Source organism: Lissotriton vulgaris, chromosome 11, assembly GCF_964263255.1.
Source record: "Lissotriton vulgaris chromosome 11, aLisVul1.2, whole genome shotgun sequence".
Taxonomy (NCBI): domain Eukaryota; kingdom Metazoa; phylum Chordata; class Amphibia; order Caudata; family Salamandridae; genus Lissotriton; species Lissotriton vulgaris.
The window spans coordinates 921,245,646-921,269,081 of record NC_141699.1 but is presented as its reverse complement, the minus strand read 5'-3'; positions in this window follow the sequence as shown (position 1 = coordinate 921,269,081).

Below are 23,436 nucleotides of genomic sequence, written 5' to 3'. Positions count from 1 at the left end.
CCCAGAACGGAATCAAGCATCCGAGGACCGGACCGGTTTCGAGGTAACACCTCTCATCAGCCCGGCTAGCTTGACTCCAGTGGTGTGGAGTGCCTGGGACCCACGTCTGGGCATCCCCAGCGCACTTAGGGCGCAATTTGCAAAAACAACAGGTGATGGACCGAATGTGGATCAATGTCACACACTCAACCCAGTCCAAAGATCTGGGCCCAAATCCATCGTTTTTTTGCACTCCACACCACCCCGGGTTAGACAATGGCGATATGCAAATCAGCTCTGACCCTGTGCCCCATGGGAACAGTCCAGTCCGAACTACAAAAGCCATGTCCTTCCCAGAACGGAATCAAGCATCCGAGGACCGGACCGGTTTCGAGGTAACACCTCTCATCAGCCCGGCTAGCTTGACTCCAGTGGTGTGGAGTGCCTGGGACCCACGTCTGGGCATCCCCAGCGCACTTAGGGCGCAATTTGCAAAAACAACAGGTGATGGACCGAATGTGGATCAATGTCACACACTCAACCCAGTCCAAAGATCTGGGCCCAAATCCATCGTTTTTTTGCACTCCACACCACCCCGGGTTAGACAATGGCGATATGCAAATCAGCTCTGACCCTGTGCCCCATGGGAACAGTCCAGTCCGAACTACAAAAGCCATGTCCTTCCCAGAACGGAATCAAGCATCCGAGGACCGGATCGGTTTCGAGGTAACACCTCTCATCAGCCCGGCTAGCTTGACTCCAGTGGTGTGGAGTGCCTGGGACCCACGTCTGGGCATCCCCAGCGCACTTAGGGCGCAATTTGCAAAAACAACAGGTGATGGACCGAATGTGGATCAATGTCACACACTCAACCCAGTCCAAAGATCTGGGCCCAAATCCATCGTTTTTTTGCACTCCACACCACCCCGGGTTAGACAATGGCGATATGCAAATCAGCTCTGACCCTGTGCCCCATGGGAACAGTCCAGTCCGAACTACAAAAGCCATGTCCTTCCCAGAACGGAATCAAGCATCCGAGGACCGGACCGGTTTCGAGGTAACACCTCTCATCAGCCCGGCTAGCTTGACTCCAGTGGTGTGGAGTGCCTGGGACCCACGTCTGGGCATCCCCAGCGCACTTAGGGCGCAATTTGCAAAAACAACAGGTGATGGACCGAATGTGGATCAATGTCACACACTCAACCCAGTCCAAAGATCTGGGCCCAAATCCATCGTTTTTTTGCACTCCACACCACCCCGGGTTAGACAATGGCGATATGCAAATCAGCTCTGACCCTGTGCCCCATGGGAACAGTCCAGTCCGAACTACAAAAGCCATGTCCTTCCCAGAACGGAATCAAGCATCCGAGGACCGGACCGGTTTCGAGGTAACACCTCTCATCAGCCCGGCTAGCTTGACTCCAGTGGTGTGGAGTGCCTGGGACCCACGTCTGGGCATCCCCAGCGCACTTAGGGCGCAATTTGCAAAAACAACAGGTGATGGACCGAATGTGGATCAATGTCACACACTCAACCCAGTCCAAAGATCTGGGCCCAAATCCATCGTTTTTTTGCACTCCACACCACCCCGGGTTAGACAATGGCGATATGCAAATCAGCTCTGACCCTGTGCCCCATGGGAACAGTCCAGTCCGAACTACAAAAGCCATGTCCTTCCCAGAACGGAATCAAGCATCCGAGGACCGGACCGGTTTCGAGGTAACACCTCTCATCAGCCCTGCTAGCTTGACTCCAGTGGTGTGGAGTGCCTGGGACCCACGTCTGGGCATCCCCAGCGCACTTAGGGCGCAATTTGCAAAAACAACAGGTGATGGACCGAATGTGGATCAATGTCACACACTCAACCCAGTCCAAAGATCTGGGCCCAAATCCATCGTTTTTTTGCACTCCACACCACCCCGGGTTAGACAATGGCGATATGCAAATCAGCTCTGACCCTGTGCCCCATGGGAACAGTCCAGTCCGAACTACAAAAGCCATGTCCTTCCCAGAACGGAATCAAGCATCCGAGGACCGGACCGGTTTCGAGGTAACACCTCTCATCAGCCCGGCTAGCTTGACTCCAGTGGTGTGGAGTGCCTGGGACCCACGTCTGGGCATCCCCAGCGCACTTAGGGCGCAATTTGCAAAAACAACAGGTGATGGACCGAATGTGGATCAATGTCACACACTCAACCCAGTCCAAAGATCTGGGCCCAAATCCATCGTTTTTTTGCACTCCACACCACCCCGGGTTAGACAATGGCGATATGCAAATCAGCTCTGACCCTGTGCCCCATGGGAACAGTCCAGTCCGAACTACAAAAGCCATGTCCTTCCCAGAACGGAATCAAGCATCCGAGGACCGGACCGGTTTCGAGGTAACACCTCTCATCAGCCCGGCTAGCTTGACTCCAGTGGTGTGGAGTGCCTGGGACCCACGTCTGGGCATCCCCAGCGCACTTAGGGCGCAATTTGCAAAAACAACAGGTGATGGACCGAATGTGGATCAATGTCACACACTCAACCCAGTCCAAAGATCTGGGCCCAAATCCATCGTTTTTTTGCACTCCACACCACCCCGGGTTAGACAATGGCGATATGCAAATCAGCTCTGACCCTGTGCCCCATGGGAACAGTCCAGTCCGAACTACAAAAGCCATGTCCTTCCCAGAACGGAATCAAGCATCCGAGGACCGGACCGGTTTCGAGGTAACACCTCTCATCAGCCCGGCTAGCTTGACTCCAGTGGTGTGGAGTGCCTGGGACCCACGTCTGGGCATCCCCAGCGCACTTAGGGCGCAATTTGCAAAAACAACAGGTGATGGACCGAATGTGGATCAATGTCACACACTCAACCCAGTCCAAAGATCTGGGCCCAAATCCATCGTTTTTTTGCACTCCACACCACCCCGGGTTAGACAATGGCGATATGCAAATCAGCTCTGACCCTGTGCCCCATGGGAACAGTCCAGTCCGAACTACAAAAGCCATGTCCTTCCCAGAACGGAATCAAGCATCCGAGGACCGGACCGGTTTCGAGGTAACACCTCTCATCAGCCCGGCTAGCTTGACTCCAGTGGTGTGGAGTGCCTGGGACCCACGTCTGGGCATCCCCAGCGCACTTAGGGCGCAATTTGCAAAAACAACAGGTGATGGACCGAATGTGGATCAATGTCACACACTCAACCCAGTCCAAAGATCTGGGCCCAAATCCATCGTTTTTTTGCACTCCACACCACCCCGGGTTAGACAATGGCGATATGCAAATCAGCTCTGACCCTGTGCCCCATGGGAACAGTCCAGTCCGAACTACAAAAGCCATGTCCTTCCCAGAACGGAATCAAGCATCCGAGGACCGGACCGGTTTCGAGGTAACACCTCTCATCAGCCCGGCTAGCTTGACTCCAGTGGTGTGGAGTGCCTGGGACCCACGTCTGGGCATCCCCAGCGCACTTAGGGCGCAATTTGCAAAAACAACAGGTGATGGACCGAATGTGGATCAATGTCACACACTCAACCCAGTCCAAAGATCTGGGCCCAAATCCATCGTTTTTTTGCACTCCACACCACCCCGGGTTAGACAATGGCGATATGCAAATCAGCTCTGACTCTGTGCCCCATGGGAACAGTCCAGTCCGAACTACAAAAGCCATGTCCTTCCCAGAACGGAATCAAGCATCCGAGGACCGGACCGGTTTCGAGGTAACACCTCTCATCAGCCCGGCTAGCTTGACTCCAGTGGTGTGGAGTGCCTGGGACCCACGTCTGGGCATCCCCAGCGCACTTAGGGCGCAATTTGCAAAAACAACAGGTGATGGACCGAATGTGGATCAATGTCACACACTCAACCCAGTCCAAAGATCTGGGCCCAAATCCATCGTTTTTTTGCACTCCACACCACCCCGGGTTAGACAATGGCGATATGCAAATCAGCTCTGACCCTGTGCCCCATGGGAACAGTCCAGTCCGAACTACAAAAGCCATGTCCTTCCCAGAACGGAATCAAGCATCCGAGGACCGGACCGGTTTCGAGGTAACACCTCTCATCAGCCCGGCTAGCTTGACTCCAGTGGTGTGGAGTGCCTGGGACCCACGTCTGGGCATCCCCAGCGCACTTAGGGCGCAATTTGCAAAAACAACAGGTGATGGACCGAATGTGGATTAATGTCACACACTCAACCCAGTCCAAAGATCTGGGCCCAAATCCATCGTTTTTTTGCACTCCACACCACCCCGGGTTAGACAATGGCGATATGCAAATCAGCTCTGACCCTGTGCCCCATGGGAACAGTCCAGTCCGAACTACAAAAGCCATGTCCTTCCCAGAACGGAATCAAGCATCCGAGGACCGGACCGGTTTCGAGGTAACACCTCTCATCAGCCCGGCTAGCTTGACTCCAGTGGTGTGGAGTGCCTGGGACCCACGTCTGGGCATCCCCAGCGCACTTAGGGCGCAATTTGCAAAAACAACAGGTGATGGACCGAATGTGGATCAATGTCACACACTCAACCCAGTCCAAAGATCTGGGCCCAAATCCATCGTTTTTTTGCACTCCACACCACCCCGGGTTAGACAATGGCGATATGCAAATCAGCTCTGACCCTGTGCCCCATGGGAACAGTCCAGTCCGAACTACAAAAGCCATGTCCTTCCCAGAACGGAATCAAGCATCCGAGGACCGGACCGGTTTCGAGGTAACACCCATGGGGCACAGGGTCAGAGCTGATTTGCATATCGCCATTGTCTAACCCAGGGTGGTGTGGAGTGCAAAAAAATGATGGATTAGGACCCAGATCTTTTGACTGGGTTGAATGTGTGACATTGATCCTCATTCGGTCCATCACCTGTTGTTTTTGCAATTCCGCTATAAGTGTACTGGGGATGCCCAGACGTGGGTCCCAGGCACTCCACACCACTGGAGTCAAGCTAGCCGGGCTGATGAGAGGTGTTACCTCGAAACCGGTCCGGTCCTCGGATGCTTGATTCCGTTCTGGGAAGGACATGGCTTTTGTAGTTCGGACTGGACTGTTCCCATGGGGCACAGGGTCAGAGCTGATTTGCATATCGCCATTGTCTAACCCAGGGTGGTGTGGAGTGCAAAAAAATGATGGATTAGGACCCAGATCTTTTGACTGGGTTGAATGTGTGACATTGATCCTCATTCGGTCCATCACCTGTTGTTTTTGCAATTCCGCTATAAGTGTACTGGGGATGCCCAGACGTGGGTCCCAGGCACTCCACACCACTGGAGTCAAGCTAGCCGGGCTGATGAGAGGTGTTACCTCGAAACCGGTCCGGTCCTCGGATGCTTGATTCCGTTCTGGGAAGGACATGGCTTTTGTAGTTCGGACTGGACTGTTCCCATGGGGCACAGGGTCAGAGCTGATTTGCATATCGCCATTGTCTAACCCAGGGTGGTGTGGAGTGCAAAAAAATGATGGATTAGGACCCAGATCTTTTGACTGGGTTGAATGTGTGACATTGATCCTCATTCGGTCCATCACCTGTTGTTTTTGCAATTCCGCTATAAGTGTACTGGGGATGCCCAGACGTGGGTCCCAGGCACTCCACACCACTGGAGTCAAGCTAGCCGGGCTGATGAGAGGTGTTACCTCGAAACCGGTCCGGTCCTCGGATGCTTGATTCCGTTCTGGGAAGGACATGGCTTTTGTAGTTCGGACTGGACTGTTCCCATGGGGCACAGGGTCAGAGCTGATTTGCATATCGCCATTGTCTAACCCAGGGTGGTGTGGAGTGCAAAAAAATGATGGATTAGGACCCAGATCTTTTGACTGGGTTGAATGTGTGACATTGATCCTCATTCGGTCCATCACCTGTTGTTTTTGCAATTCCACTATTTTTATTCAACACTGTTTGTTCATATGTGTTCTACACTATTGTTAGAGTTGTCTTTGTTGATTTATGTTATATTTAATTACAGGACCTACTGCGGTGTGATTTCATGATAATGACCAGAATGGGTCAGACCTCTCTTTACCGACCATTGCAGGTAGGGAAAATAGGGGCATTGTGGGATATGTAGTCCTGATGAAGGCCGACTGACCCTTACGGGCAAGATATAGCGGCTGAAACATTTCAGCAATTTGAAAATAGGAGGGATGCAGGGAGAATAGCTTTCCCTATCATCACCATCCTTTAGAGAGGTTTTAATCCTGCCCACGAAATGCGAGAATAAACTGCTGCTGGGGAATTTCCAGAGCCAGCTTTACTCATACTTACACTGAGATCCTGCGCAATAAGATGCCTTAGACTTTTATGTTTGTACTGGTGTCTTCTCCCTTTTGCTCCATCCCTGGTGTGGGTCTGCACTGGTATGTTGCTAGCAAGCCCAGTGCTGAAGCATACCACTACTAGTGGGTGAGAGCACTTTAAGAAACTTTGTATTTTGTCTCCTTCACACTCATCTGGACCTTTTCTTTTTTTCTCCTTTATCTTTTGTGTGTTAGTGTAAATTACGGGTGTCATTTTGAGTTTGGAGAATGCTCGCCCATACATTTGTTTTTTGATTTCACACTTTGGGCCACATAAAAGTCATAGCCACATAAGTTCTGGCATGACTGTGCCTACCCGAGTGCTCAAATTAAATAAAAGGACCCATACTTTCATGATATTCATTGCCTGTGCTAAAGGTAATTAATGCTGTAATATCTTCTGAGACACCATGGACCCTATTCACCTCTAAATAAGTCAATCTTCATCATACAAATATGCCTATGTATAGAGTGGAATTCTGCGTAAGGATAAAGGAGTCTCCTGTAGAGATGCAAATGTTGTTCTTTGAAGTTGGCTTGTTCCCGACAAAGAACAACTGTGTGAGAGGGTCTGTAGGGGAAGTAAAAATTAAAGACCTACAAAGTATCCTATCCCCCAATCTAACTATTGACAAAAACACAAGGGATACTGGAGGTATACTGTGGGCTCAATATTGTCTCCCGTTGGATTGTTCCCTACAACCCAAGCAAATTTCAGGTGCTAAAACCCCTTTCACATTCCTGAAAGAGGAGTCAATCCAGCCATTTGCCAGAGTAAATCTATTTACAGGGGGCCACTGGTAGGATCAGAGTTTTGAAATACCTACAAACGTGCATTTTTGTATGTTTTGCCAAACGTTCCAAGGCAAACTACATCTTGGAAATCCCATTTGCAACCCCTTGAGTGAGATTTATGACTGCAGATTTCTCCACATTTGTGGTGGAGTAATCTGTAGTAGCAAATACATTACCCCTATCAGGAATACCTTTGTAAATCCCTGACAGGTGTAAATAAGTCACACTTGGGTGCAAATTTAGGATTATAGTAAAAAAAATACCTTTGCAAATAGACCACAATGGCACCATCGCTGAATACTTTTATAATTAACCTTATTGGCATGCAGAGTAATAATTCCATGTCCCCTCTGAAATATTGGCTGTCATACACCATATAGCCACCCAGAGAAACTACATAGCCCATGTCCATTAGCATTGTGGAGTTAGAGTAAGTAGTAGTTGAAATGCTTTAGTAAGAAGAATCTATTATTTACACGTGATTGTGCCTCGCTGAGCCTCCATGAGTAGTGGGCTCATGCCTTTGGAGCCTGGATTTACATACATGTGAGATGGGCCTTTGCTGATGGCAGCATGGAGTGTGGGAGTTTTTACCATCTGCTTTTGAGTTACTGTTAATGGTACACCTAAAACGAGTGGAATAATTTACTAAATTGCTAAGGAGTACATTGAACTGCAGCAGTGTTTGATAAGGGAGTGTCAAGCTGCAATATTTGTGTAATATTCACGAAAAACAAGTAACTATTGTTGGGAACTAGGGATGTTCCTATATTTTACTTGGTACGCACATTTTGTTAGTCAGTACTATTTGTACCGAGTAACTCATGCTCAAAAACGAGCAAAGTTACACACTTACATAGAACATGCTTATGGGTTACCAGCATGACATAGTTTCAAAATATCCATGAGAAAAAGCTAAGGGAGTTATGAGCACACCTCAGTGTTCTAGAGTTCCTGGTGCACAATGCTTTGAGAGGAAAAAGCTAAGCAAAGAATGCACCTGAAAGTTACTAGTGCTAAATAAAAATTGTGAGAGAAAAATATACGAGTGCATAGGCAAAGGAGATCACGAAATACTGGTAGGCCAATAATTAGGAACCCATAAGACTAAACTTGCAAAATAAAACTCCCACCCGCTCCCCCCAACCCAACTTGACCTCTCCTCTGTGTGCTCCGCCTGATGTGAAGTCTACCTCCTGTCACTTGCATGCCTGCTTTACATCTACTTAACCCTCAGTGTCCTTTAAAGGTCTTCATCCTAAGTCTCAGCTTTGTGTGAAAAGGTGAGCGGTGGCTTCTCTATTATGTCAGAGGACCATTGCCCCCAGGTCAGCAGCTGCAAAACTTTTCAAATAAAATGATAATAAACCAGGTTTATTGTCATTTTATTTTTCTTCCAGGGCCGAGCCTTGGGGGTGGGGCCTAATTGATGACGGGCAGAAAGAGGGAGTGGTTGGCACTGCTGTCAATGCGCATGTCGGTTTGGCCAGCCGTCGTAGGATGGTCAAACCGACATGCGCACTGACATCTCTTCAACCCAAGCTGCATTGCCGGGTGGAGAGAACAGCAGGTACAGGCTCCCAGTCCTTGTTGGAATGGAACCCCCCCCCCCCCCCGATCAGGCCTCTCCCATCGCTTCTACCAGCATGAAAGAAACAATGGGATTGGCCGTAGGAGAGTCTGGGAGCCTCAGCCTGTGCACAGCAGTCAGCAGAAACCAGAAGAATGGCTAGCGACAGGTAAGTTCGATTTTTTTTCCCCACCCTCAGTTGCCTCTATAATTTCACCCGATACCAGCCGCTACTGGAATGGGGTGCCAAAACTGCACAAAAACTATGCTGACACCCGTTCACTGTGGTGCAAGTGTGCCTGCATTAGCACATGGCAGCCAAAAGTGCAGCAGGGCAGGGAATGAGCAGAACTGTGCCTCTTCTGAGTAGACATGGAAGAGTTCTTCTCTCCTACTCACGCAACGCACCATAACAACTTTACTTGCTGCGCTGCGTTGCGTCAACTTTTTGTAACTATGGGCCAGATGTATCAAAGGGTTTTACCCATTCTGTGTCTATGGGAAAATGTGTTCATACATATGGCCCTATGCCTCATAGGATTCATAAAAAATACACAATCTGAAATCACACAGACAAGATTGTGTTGGTGCCTACACTGCACAGCAGTTCCACTGAAATTCTGCAACCGCATCCTTCTATATTGCTGTAAATGGGTGCAAAGCAACACCCTAAGTCAAATTAACTGCTGCTCTTACGGAATGGTAATACAGGCGAAGGCTTTTGCACCTGGGAGAAATGCTCCACGGGTAAGTATAGAGAGGAGCTGCCGGTTGAAAGGTTTGCAAAACATGACTATTCTTAGAACATGTATTGTGCCGAGCATGGGTTGCTACAGTAACTATTCACCAAAGTTGAATAGTGCAGCAATTACACTGCCATAGGCCAATCAAGCAAATGTCGACACCGTGTGTTTTTTCCCAAGTTGACCAAACATATCTTTAGCGTGCACCATATACTTACTGCTGCCTTTCAAAAGCCTTCCACCAAAGCCCGTCCATTTGTTTTGCATCCGTGTAATCACAAATCTGCTTCAGCGTTCGCCTCTTCATCTCTTTCTGTCTCCGATACCAAGGCGGTCATTTGCATTGCTGGGAAATAGGTTCCGCTAATTGCAAACATGTTCTCCCCTCCTCGCAAGGAAAATATACGAAAAACCCATGCAAATGAGGCATACAATTTTTTAATGAATTGGGCTGAAAATGATGATCTTTCCAAGTGCGAGACACAAAGTTCATTAACTTAATGTAATATACAAAAGCGAGAGGCATACCTATGATTAGTCCAATTAGAGCACAGATGCGCATTATTCTATCAGTTCAGGGCCGGGGTGTTCGGTTGACGAAAAGCGTTCTTTGCGAGCGTGCATGGTGTGAACTTTTTTATCTATTGTCGCACGATTTGACGTTGTGGTGCTCAAGACACGGCCAAATGCATATAGCTCGGATTTGCGCTCGTAGACAATAAGACCGGAGAGCAAACAAAACATGGCGTTTGTGTTTATTCTCTCTTGTTTTCTATACCTGATTCATAATAACAAACAGCTCGGTGTTCATTGGCCAGAGGTAGGCCGCGCAGTGTCCACTGAAAACGATGATGCCAAAGCTGTCTGTTTTAAAGTCTTCTGGACAAATGTTAATTTTGCTTCCTGCCGTTCCTTTCAAGAATCCTGGGTGCAATACAATGGTATCAGAATCGGAGGCTACATTTTATTATCCTGAAGGCAAACATCTATGGCAACAGAGATGAAGAAAATAGGAAATGCAAGTGGCAATCTAGGTATATACAAGGTGAGGACGATAAACTCCGCTCCGCTGGCGGAGTTTGCTGAGTTTTGCTCACTCCTCATTACGCTTGGAACAGAGTTTAGGCAAGACTCCACCAATGTCATGGCAGAACATTTTCTTGCACGTGGCTCGCCAATGTTAAGTTGCAATGCGCGGGCAAGAATTGGCATCCCCTAGTGCGATGTTCAGGTCCTAGAACGCATCCTCGCGAGATTTCTCAATGCGGGTGGTCGCGGCAGGTTGTGACCATTCTCGTTAAGAAAGCTGCTGCACGAGGAGAAAATCTCCTTGAATGACAGAAAGAGGCAGTTCCCTTTGGTGCGCAGCATGCTGCAGTATGTGTTGCAGTGCGGAACAAGCTCTTGGTGCTCCTGGAACTCCGCGAAATCTCATGGAGATTTTATGTATCTCTGCAGAACTTTGCGGAGTGAAATCTATTCATCTGTTTAAGGTGACCTTTCAATAGATGTCACCACATTGTCACATTGCACTCTTCCTCAAATGCTACCTAATGACTATGACAGAAGCACTTCAAGGAAAACATGCCAGCAACATGAAAAGAGCAGTCTGCTTCTGACAACATTGCATCTATCTTGGGAGCAATATTGGCAGAACTTAAGACAATCATATGCTCTATGCAAGCAGTAGAACACGAACATCGGATAAAAATCCATTCTTAATTCGAGCCGGTGGTTTCAGCTCCTCGGCACCCATACATAATTGTTAACTCATGCACTTCTGACAGTCTGTCACATGGTGGCATTGTTTGACTGATTTAGAGTGAACACAACAAAAGTTTATTAATTCAATATACATGAGGCCACTGGAATTATGAGGCAAGGGAAGGTCAAATTATGTGGCAGGTTTGAGTAAATTACTCAGCAAGAAAAGGTAAATTATGCAGCATATTGCAGCACATTTTGTAATATTATTGCTTCATTATTTTGTCAGTTTTACATTTTCTAACACTGGGCGTTGGTTACACCTCATTTAATACCCAAATATAGCAATAGGCAATAGAGAGATGAATAGTTAAATTTTGCAAAGGGCCTTTCACTACGCTGCAATAAGTGCAACTGCATTTTAAGCAACTTTTGAACCTTTTAAACTGGAAACTATTTTTTTCTTGGTTAAGTCTACAGATTATGCACGATGATGGATTCTGTGGCAAATGCAACAAATCTATAATTATGCTAAAAATGCTATTACCGCATAATCTCATAATTCTAGTGTCCATCAATATACATTAAAATGACTCATACCTGCCATGTAAGCTATTCTTATAACTCTGGGGGTCCTGGAATTCTATAAATTGTCACACTTGTAGAAGTGTGATGGTTAGTAGCTGTGTTGGTATTGCCATTGGCAGTGCTGGGAAGCGGTAATGCATGGTGCAAGCTGCAGTGGCCTTCGGACGAGGGTCCCTCCACTTGTTGTTTTTTACAATTGAGCACTGATACACATAAATAATTTAGTGATGAATGCAGACTTAGCCACTTTACTAATAAAACTAGAGACTACAAAACACGTTCAAAACATAGTGGACTAGCAATACTCTTCAATCAGTATTACAGTATAACATAGTTAAGACATAGTTCAAACCAGCAGGTAGATATGACTTCACCAACATTCGTACACTGTATAACATACTAGTGTTCGGATCAGTATATGCTCTGAACACAGCCAAAACCCCATTCCTGTCTTTTATTTGCACACTCCCTGCAGAGTTTGGAAACAAAGATAATTGTGATTAGAACATAGTGCTAGACCCATTTATAGACAGGACTGGCCCACTAAGGGACATCATGGACAACTAAGGTCTTATTGTTTTCTGGCGCAGACAACTCCTGGGGACAGAGTTCTAGAATAACTTATTTTCCTTATGCCCAAATCACTTCTTCGAACTACATCGGACTGTGCAATACCAGAAGGGGTGTTAGACCATGCCCTTTTTGCAAGTTTATCCCCAAACATTTTGCCTTTTGCCTCCTATTTTTCACACCCTGTTGCTGGCTATGGGATTCTGGGCACTTTACCACTCTTGATCAGTGGTGAACTGCATATTCTCTCTGTATAAATTGTGATCATCAACGGTTATCTATGATTGGCATATTTGATTTACTGTTAAGTCCCTAGTAAAGTGCACAGAGTGTGCCAGCGCCTGTATATCAAATGCCACTGGTGGGATTGCAGCCCTGGTTGTGTCACCCACATAAGTAGCCCTGTAAATGTGTCTCAGACCTGCCACTGCAGTGTCTGCGCACACAGTTTTAAACTGCCATGTTGTCCTGACAATTGCACCCACTTGTCAGGCCCTAATCTTCCCTTTTTTTACATTTAAAACACCCCTCAGGTAGGCCCAAGATACCCCCATGGGAATGTTGTGGTGTATGTGAAAGGTAGGACACAGCTGGTGGGTTTTGCATGGCCTGTTAGTGAAATAGTGTGCATTTTATTTTTCACTGATGAAAGGCTGTCTGACCCATAGGTTAACATTGGAGCTGTCTTGTAATATCCTACAAGAGTTACTTTCTATTGGGACAAGATAGAGAACTGGAGTTTAGGCTCTCTGAACTAAGCATGGGCGAATTTTGCGAATTCGCGATCCGCAAATTTGCGGATTTGCGAATTGTAATCCGCAAAATTCGCGAATTTGTGCAAATTTGCCGCTTTTTTTTCATTTTTGCGTGTTCGCAGGTGTTCGCGGGGCAGTTTGCGTGTTCGCGGGTGATCGCGGGGCGCTTTGCGTGTTCGCAGGTTTTTTTTTTGACTGGTTAATCACTGCCACCCTCTTGTTTTTTATGCCCTTCTGCCCTCTGTACCACTCGTTTCTGTGCCCTTTTGCCCTCTGCCCCACTCATTTTTTATCCCCTTCTGCCATCTGTCTCCCTTTTGTGCCCTTCTGCCCTCAGCCCCACTTAGAATGGCGCCGGCAAGCTGCCAGCGCCATTCTAAAATAGCTACAAAGAGCTTCAACAGGAAGCTCTAATAGATAAAGTAAAGCAGGTGCTCGAGTTGAAGGTCAAATTAAGTTACACAATCATTAATCACCCCAAGTTTGGGGTGATTAATGATTGTGTAACTGAATTTGAGCTTCAACTCGAGCACCTGCTTTACTTTATCTATTAGAGCTTCCTGTTGAAGCTGACTTTTGTAACTATTTTAGAATGGCTCTGGCAGCTTGCCGGCGCCATTCTAAAAGAGTTACAAAAGTCAGCTTGAACGTTTGACCCAATCCGTTCCGCTCGCGGATTTTGCGGGAAATTCGCGAATCTCGCGGATTGCGAATTTACCGAAAATCTGCAAAATCCGCGAGCGGAACGGATTTTCCGCCCATGCTTACTCTGAACTCAGAATTTAATGACACACATTTTAGTGAAGGTGGTTTTTAGATTGTGTATCTCAAAATGCCTATTTTACAAAATGGATATTTTCTTGCTATACCATTCTGTGTGCCTCTGCCTGTTTGTGTACTCACTGCCTGGTTTTGGATGACAGGAGCTGGGGGTGTGCATTCACTCTAGACAGTCACAAGGGGGGTTGAGGCGTGTCCTGCCTTTCCTGGATAACTCATAGCCAGGCTGAATAGTACTTTCTGCATTTAGAGTGGTGGGAGGAGTTTTCACTAGTACCTGAATAGGCTGTGTCTCCTTTGAACAATGCTGTCTCCACCCTCTGTGGTCATTCTGGACCAGAGAGGACATAACTGGCTTGCATTGAGCTCAGAGACTCTGAAACAAAGACTACAATGAACACATGAGGTATAAGTATGAGACCTTAACCCCAGGACTTAAGGTCAATTTTTGAAACAAGAGGGCTCTGCCAAGAAGAAGAGCTGTTTGAGGAATTCTACCCTTTCTGTTGTGTGAGAGATGGGTTGGCCTGCAGTTGCTGCTTCTATCTGTGGGCAGAGGAAAAGGACAGATTTTTTTGCCCTGCTGTGGTATCCTTCTTGGGAAGGTCTCCAAGGACTTGTGTGTATGCTTGCCTCTTTTTGGATATCTCAGGGAAATCAAAGACTTCAAGAAAGATCCTTGCTGGATTAAAAGGAACCTGCCTGGAAGAGGAGCTAAAGAGCTGTGTGAAGACGGCTGTCCCTTGATGTGTGTGGGGTGGGTTGACCTGCAGTTGCAGCTTCTGTCTGGCACAGAGAAAGGACTGGGCTGTTCTTTCAATCTTCAGCTTAAAGAGAAAGAAGGAAGTGTGTGGGGGAACGTTTATACTGCATGAATCCTTCCAAAAGTGGATGTGTGGTGAGTGTTTTCCTTTGCTGCTCCTGGCCCTGCAACTTTGGCCCATGGTGAGTGCTTCCCTTGCTGTCCGCCTGGGAGCTCATGATAATCATCCTGGGGTAGACCCCCGCGCTGGGCTCAGCGCATCGTTCCATCTTTTATTGTCGGTTCACAGCAGGGGCTCTGCTTAAGTGGGCCTGTGCTGGCAAATATAATTGTGTTGAAGGGAGAGCACGCTGCAGGCACCGCAGCACTGTGTGGCTCTTCTCGAGGCAGCGCAGTGCTGAAGGTCAAGATCAGAAGCTTCCTAGGAAGACGCAAGGGAGGAAAGAAATCCCTGGCTTTTGTTCCCGTATTGCCTAACAATGCAAATGTCCAGGTAGGTGGGGTCCACCCAGGTGAGGCCCAACCATTGCAGAAGGCTTTAAGGAAGGGAGCTGAGCCAACGGAGACTTCGCTCTGTGTCCTGCTAGGAAAAGGGAGGCTTTGTGCAGCACAGCAGCCCTACCTGGCCGCCAGTACAGTTCAGAGCTGACCGGTTGAGGAGCGCACCAAATGCCTCACAACATCCGTCTTCCCAGTGCAGAGGAACACTGTGGAGTCCTGAAGGATGGCAGTGCAATGACGTCCCCTTCCCCCTGCCAGCTTGGAGTTGCGGTTATAGTTATTATGGCCCTGCACAAGGGCATGCCAACACTTGTGGCCAGGAAATGGTTGTACCTCTACTGCTGCTGTGCACCGACAAGAAGGTACTGTAACAAAAGGACCCAGTGATCCCAGCAACCTATATTATCCCCCCTCCTCAAGTGCCCTTACATTCCCTGGGGGCACTTGTTCTTTGTTATGTTATGTTATGTTAAAAGCACTTATTAATGGCACGTACACCAACGGTTTCATGGCGCTGAGGTGGAGATCAAGGCACTGGACAGGGAGAGCGCTTAATGAGAATATGCTGAAATGAAGAGCAAGGTCTTCAACTGTTTCCTGAACTGGACTAAAGAGGTAAGAGACCTTAGCTCATCTGGGAGAGAATTCCAAAATTGTGGTGCTAAGACTGAGAACCATAATCCACCATACTTCTTCCGTTTGGCTGATGGAACTTCCAATAAATTCAGGTGGGAAGATCTTAGGTCTCGAGTGGGAATGTAGCGGCGTAAGCGAGCCGGGATGAAAGCTGGGCTGTTACAATGTAGTGCTTTAAAGATGGCGCAACCCATCTTAAATGTGCAGAGCTTGCTCACTGGAAGCCAGTGAAGGTTTTTCATCAATGGGCTAACATGGTGCCATTTAGGCTGATGAAAGATCAGCCTGGCTGCCTGGTTCTGAACTAGCTAGAGGTGCTTCAGTTGGTGTGCTGGAATGCCAGCATACAATGAGTTACCATAATCCAAGCGAGAGATCACTAGGGCTAAAGTGACCAGGATCATAGCTTCCCTGCTCATGAATCTACTTATCTTCTTTATTCTACGCAGCTGAAAGAAACTGGAAGAAACAACTGAGCTGATCTGGGCTTTCATGGACAGATCATTACTAATGATAATCCCCAAGTTTTTAGAAGAGCTGGCTGGCACAGGTGGTTTGCCCAATTTAGTGGGCCAAAAGTTGGAATACTAGGGATTTGCTGGCTCACCTGTGAGAATCAGCTCAGTTTTCTCCGGGTTCAGCTTCAACTGGTTGTTGTTCATCCAGTCACTTATGAAGACCATTGTGTCTTGAACATTGGACTCAGACAAGGCAGATGAATTAATGTTGAACACCAATTGAAGGTCACCTGCGTAGTTAAAAATTCTAACGTACCTTTTCCTCAGAGAACGAATTAAAGGAAGAAGATAGAGATTAAAATGGAGCGGGGAGAGAGAGGAGGCCTGAGGAACCCCACAGGTAATGTCTCTATTATTTGAGGAAAAGTTGGTGAGACGCACCGCTTGGGATCGGTTGCTCAAAAAGGAGGAAAGCCACTTTAGGGCCAGGCCCTAAATTCCGGCATTACTGACACGGTCGATCAGAATACCATGATCGACGTGTCAAAAGCTGCAGAGAGATCCAAGAGTATCAGGGCCTGGGTAGTGCCTGTGTCTGCCCCTCCTCTGAGCACATCCATGACAGAGAGAATGACCGCCTCGGTCGAGTGTGCGGTCGGAAACCAGCTTGATGTGAATCCAAGATTTGAAAATGTTCGACAAAGGAGCTAAGACAGTTAGCTACATGCGCCTCTAGAACTTTTCCCAGATAGGGCAACAAAGAAATAGGGCGATAGTTGCTGAGAGCCAATGGATTGGCACCCGTTTTTTCAAGATAGGAAAAATGTCTGCCCTTTTAAAGGAATCCGGGACAATACCATGATCAAGCGAGTTGTTCAAGAATGAGAGGGGGATCAGGATGTGGAAAATCGTTACGGTTTGGTGAACATCGTCTGCGCCATCTTGCCTTTTTTCCCTATGCCACACTTTTTGTCATACGTTCCCACCATTTTAGCTGTTTTTGATCAGAACCGCTCTCTGCACGTCCCTGACCCCCAACCCGGTTCTTCACCCTCGCCAGCGCCCCCATGTACTAGTCACCCCCGCCCTCACATACCTTGCGCATAAGCGGCAGCCATTTTAAGCACCATGGCCTCCCTGTCCCTCGCTGATAGCCAGCGCGTCTCACTCTCTCTTAACCTCACAGGCATCCACCGCACGCTGACAAACCCCCTCGCTCTCACATGCCTTGGGTCATAAACCCCTCTTCAGCGCAGATCTGCCTCAGAATCCCATCCTGTTCCCAGCGCGACACCTCCCTTCATTCCTTTCATAGTCTCAGGCCCTTTGATGCAAATCCCCCTTTTCCTGTGTGCCCGTCTGTCTTCCTTGTTCCCAAGCCACTACCTGGCCCTGCGGATACTGTTTATTACCCCGTACAGTAGGAAACCTCCCCTCCCCATCAAAAGACCCTCGAGCCGATCAAAAGCCCCCCACTCTATGAGCTCCGATCAAACTCCACACATTCCGTGAATCGGTGGAATGTCCAGCTGCGCGATAATCATCACCTGTTGTGACCGGGGTGGGGAATTCAACTGTAAATGTATGTGGGAACGGGCCTGAAGGGGAGATTCCGAGGATGTTCTTTCACATATCAAAGTGTTGCAAGAATGTGTTACGTGCAATAAAGATCATAAACCTGTGTATAAGAGGCCAGGCCTCAGAGATGCGGTTAGAGCACCTCGTGACGATACTTGCTGTCCGAATTGATGTGTTCTCCTCCGGAGAGAATAAACCCTCGTTTCCTGCCTTTCAGTCTCCAGCGCCTGCTTCTTCATTGATTAATATTGGTGGGTCATTGAGGCGACACCGCCGGGCCACACTAAAGGGTCTTTGGTCACTGGTTGTCTTTGCACCCTTTTACAATTGGCGTCCCAAGCGTGGGGCCCATCAGCGACTCGTGGATCCAGTGGGAGAGGTCCTGACGACAGAGTGAACGACTGCAACGATCGGAAGGTACCCTGTCCGATAGACCCTCGTCTGACAGCCGATCATCCGAACTTCACTGGTTCCGAACGGACCTCTCTCGAGTGATCTACGGTCCTGACTGGGAACCATCAGGAGTGCCACGAGGAGTACGAAGAGAAGAGGACGATCGGGCGCTGGATTCGGAAGACAAGAAACTGTCCATACGGTCCGGGTAAGGTCGTGTAAACACGACGAATTGCGGAATGATTGATGATTGATGGAAAAATACTAGTATTATTCTTTGTTAATTTATTTGGAGTTTCGCTGTCGGCAAACGGAGAAACAACCGGCTCTCTCTTTGCAAGCAGTGAAGGATAGGTAACGCACCCGTCGTGCCTATCTTTCTCCCCCACTGATCAATTGCCCCTCCCCATTGATTAACTGTTACAGATCATTTTTCTGGAGATTCTCTGTCTGCAAAAAGGAAAGAATAGGTCCCCCTCTTTGCAGATAGTGAAAGGGTAGGTGACGCAGACCTTTGCGGGCCTACTTATTCTCCCCATTGACCATTTTTTATTTTTTATTTATTGACCAAACACTGATTGCCCGATATTGGTTCTTGAGGTATTCACTGCCTGCAAACAACGTAGAATAGAAATATTCTGTCTAGTCTTTGCACGCAGTGTTAAGATAGGTAGTGCTGACTATTATCCCCATTGTGATCCGTCATGCCTGTCTTCTCCCCACTGATGGATAGCTGGTTCAGCCCGGACCGTTTATTAGAGGTGGACCATCTAGCCCCGCTGGAAGGCACCCCTAATAAAGACATGTTCACAAAGTATGGATTAATTACCATAGCCTATAGTAAGCTATGGCACAAGTATACCAAAGCAAACCAAGAGAAACAGTGGCCACTGATAGGATCCTTCGATTTAGACAAAATAGAAACGGTAGAAATAGCCCTTCGTAATAATACAACGCCTATTATGCTCGATAGTCTCGGTATGTGGCGCAAAGAAGCTACGCAACGAAAGGAAAGAGACGAAGTCAGAGTAGGTAAAGAAACGCGGCAGACAACCCTCCAAACGTCTGGTAGGCAAAAGGAAGGGCCAGCGACGACACAGTTCCGAGGATTAGACACAAAAAGAGAACGGTGTAAAGGGATGTGCCGACAGGACAACCCCGAGACACAACGACCCAAAAGTAATCCCCCGACACTATGCACAGGACGAACAGATTTAAGGCAAAACCAATGTGCTTTTTGTAAATGTCTCGGGCACTGGAAAGCCCAATGCCCGACTCTACAGAACATAGGTAAGAGCGGAGGGTCGACAGAAATAACAGGCCGGCAGAAAGGGAAAAGGCGCGAGATAAAAACAAATCAGGCTAACACGGACAGGACGGATAGAACCACCACGTTTGATTATGCTCGATGGCACAGATTTCGTCAGACCAATTTCAACGACATGTTTGAGTTCTGGGACTGATTGCTCCCTGTTGCCCCCCCCCACTCTGAAAAACAAAAGCAATTACAGGCCTGCGTAGACAACCCCCCCGTTAGAAAAAGGACTCAAGGAAGCCAAGCATCTGTTATATAATTTAGGATTTAATTACGATAAAGATAACACACAACCAACGATAAATAGAAAAACTAGTAAAACATTCTTTAAAGTAAACTGTACTAATAGGAACAATACAAAACATATTACGCTCACTCCGGAAGTTCTCAAAATGTAACAAGTCAACGGTCCCGCCCATCCGGAAGGTGAAACACACAGCACGTGTGGGGCGGGGCCAGCCATCAGCCATAGACCAAAAGAAATCGCCGACGAGAAGGTACAGGAGGCTCCATGGGCCAACATGAAATGGTCTTCCCATACTCTCCTTCCTGGGGTGACGTCCCCCGGGCCACGAGTAGGGAGGGGGCGGATGCAGGTGACCCCCTCCCTCGTATCTCCTGGTCCGGCCATCACGAATTCCTCCATCGAACTGATGCAGGGTGGGCTGGGAGGGAGAGGCGACGCGGACGAGCCTCTCCCACCTCCACAGGTAAGAGGTCTCCCAGCCCTGGCCCGGCGCCGAAGTCCTCCAGCCGGGCGATGGACCCATATTTATGCAGCACAGAACATGCAATGTCCGGCGGGCATAGTTCCGCAGCACAGAACGTGCAGTGTCCAACGGGCATATACTTGCGCAGCACCGAACATACAATGGTCCCCCAAGAGTCGGAGTCAGGGGTGTAGGGTGGTCATCATGTGCACCCCTGATTCGAAGGGACGGCGTGGGATGCGCTGGGAGAGGGAGGCGGCGCGAACGAGCCTCCCTCACCTCCCCAGGTGGAGGCTCCACAGCTGCACCCTGGCGCCCCGAACCAAATGTCCTGCTCCAACAGCATTTTGTTCTGTCTTTGTCGCCACAAGAAGTTTCTTCCACTCCTGAAAGACACGACGAAGGGCGGCGGCTGCAGGGTCTCAAAATGGCGTCTGGGCCCTCTGGAAGGCGGGTCTAGGCCGCTGGAGTAACTTTGTCCGGAATTGCAACTCGGGCACTTGCCCACCTGGGCACAAGCCCCCACCTTCGACAACATCCCCACAGCTTTGAAGATTCTACCAAAGTCCCGGGAGCCCTCGGCCCCTACAGGTTTCCGGAGGGGAACAGCTGCATTAATCACTAATGAAATAACCACTACACAGCCACAAGATGGTGGTGCTCTCGTGACAGCGCCAGCTTCAGTCTGAACCACCCAGGAACATTATGGGCTAACGAACTCGAGTAAGTTCCGGCTGAACATCAACGTGACCCGGTAAGAAAGATTCTACCTCCCTCCCCCTTTTTGATTGACGGTCCAAACCGCCAGCCCCTCTGTTAGCACAGGTTTTTGAACTGCCGAAAGGGACTCTGGTCCAACCGCCAATCGTCGGAGACATTTTGCCCCTGATGCTACTTCCGGACTAAACCGGCCTCGCCCAAAATGGCGCCGGTATCAATAGGAACTAACGGACACCTCGTGGTGTTCTTTAGCTAATGAGACTTGATGTACTAAGATATATATGTGAACCTTTGCACACTTGACGAAAAAGGGAGGAGGGTTCACTTGGCGAACATTTGAAAGGGGTCCCGTCAAAATGTTGATTTCAATGAACGATTTATTTTGATATTTATTGTAACTGGTACATAACGTCGCTTATGATGCACACCCACGGTATACATCTAGGAAATGTGATTACAATGAGCTTGACTGTGTTTCCATTTATGAACTAAAATGCCCCTGATCCCTCATCACTTAATGAGACGTTTTTAGTTACTTGCAAATAATTAATTAGGCCTTTTTAACATGTTCTTATGCTGCAAAATAACCCCCCTACTGTATGTGCTTCCACCGTCGCCATGTCCGGCCAAAATATGATTGCACTCTCACATTTTACGTACTGAACGATTATGCAAATAAAGGTTTTCCAAACTATGAATGGGTATCACATACTTTTGTAAATGTGGGAATTGGTGGGAGGACTTTTCTGTGCACAACCGTTTTGCTCTCTATTTAAGGTTATTAGAAAATGGTTGGTCGGCCCCGGATGGATGATTGAATCTAAGGTATGATACGCTGCCTCCAAATGTGCGACTAGGCTCAGGAACTAACACAGGAAGAGGGACCACGACTTCTGAGAACGGGTAAAGTGAAGCGGTACGAATGACAGAATGTTATAAAGGTATGATACTCGAAGGTGCTAAGGAACAGGGTCGGCCGAAGAACTGATATGCTTTAAAACATCACAGCATTGAGGATGATTTAAGGGTCCCGATAGCTAGATACACCTCCAAAAACCAAATACCTTGCACCAGGCGCCCCTGGTTTCTTCTTAGCGTTTCCCTACACACGATCTAAAATACCACGCTCGGACCGTCTCCCCCATGAACAACCTATCGCTCGCCACCCTTACCACACTGCCCACCCCTTTGACTTCGGAAACCGAGACCCCAGGGGTTATATCCTGAGGGGATAAGACGAGTATGTGGTAAGTAAAGGACTTTCGTGCCCGTACATTTGATATGCTCGAATGTTGTACCCCCTCCCTTTCCCTCTTTTTCTCCCTCTGCAGGTTACAATGGAATCACGATTAGGGTATCGTAACAGATCTGGAGCCACGTCACGTCCGATACATGAAACGGACTAACGCTGCAAGATGACACCAAAAGGCGCCCAACTCAATGCACGTCCTTCTTGTACCTGACCTAATGCTCTTCCGTCCCAAAACTGCATGCTTTCTACATCCTAACACAGACCCGAAACGTCTCATATTGGGTAATGCACTGAATAGCCTAAATGGTACACAGTCACTCTCCAGGACACATGTGTATCATTTAGCCTATCGTTGCACATCTCTCTCTCTCTCTCTCTCTCTCTCTCTCTCTCTCTCTCTCTCTCTCTCTCTCTCTCTATCTCTCTATCTTTCTCTCTCTCACTCTCTCTCTCTGTCTCTCCCTAACGACTGGCACCTAATTGGCGAACCTGGTGTACCACCCAATTGGCTCCAAATACCACAAGTATTTGCACAAAATTCGTTTTTAATAAAATTGCATTGATGCCATGTTAATACCTCTCCTTTTCTGCTAAATATTGATGAAAACTAGATTGGCCGAAAAGAAAGGGATAGGTAAGACGACTACGGTTCCCCAATCTGACCCGTAATGAGGGACTACTTGTCAGTGGCTTCTATGATAAAATGTCTCTGGTAACGCGACCTTCCCCGTCCCAAATTGTCTCAATGCCCCAATCAGTAAAAGCGATCGAGACATACCCGCCTTCCCAGGACACCATCAGTTTTGTATCAGCTGCCCCAGACGAGAATTTGAAAAATGCCCCTTGCTCCAATTCGCTGTGTTCCTAGTTGTTTTCCATAAGACCCCACTCACCCCAAAGATGAGTTTAATGGTTATCGCAAGCCCCCCGAGTTTTTAATGAAGTAGCCAGGTTGTAAGAAACGATGTAGAAATTAGAATGATGTTCACAAAGTTAAAATTAGATCGAAAAATGAAAGAACTTGTTGCAGTAAACCTTGTTGAAAATAAGATGTTTAGCTAAAAGATAGGACGCATTGATGTAATGGAGAATCGTTTAGCCTATGTTCATTCCTCAGAAGGATGCCTATCAGACTCTGGTGAATAACACGTTGCACTTTTCCGTAAAATACAAAGCCCTGAAGACCGGTCTAGCCTTGCAAGACTCGTGCTAGGGAAATGGGTCTCTACCAGGAGAACTGACATGACTGTAATAAACGAATGCAATGAATGGGTATCAGACCTCGTACCACGACAAATGAAGGTAATAACCAACAAAACGCCAAAGAAATAGCCACAAAGGGAAGTTGGC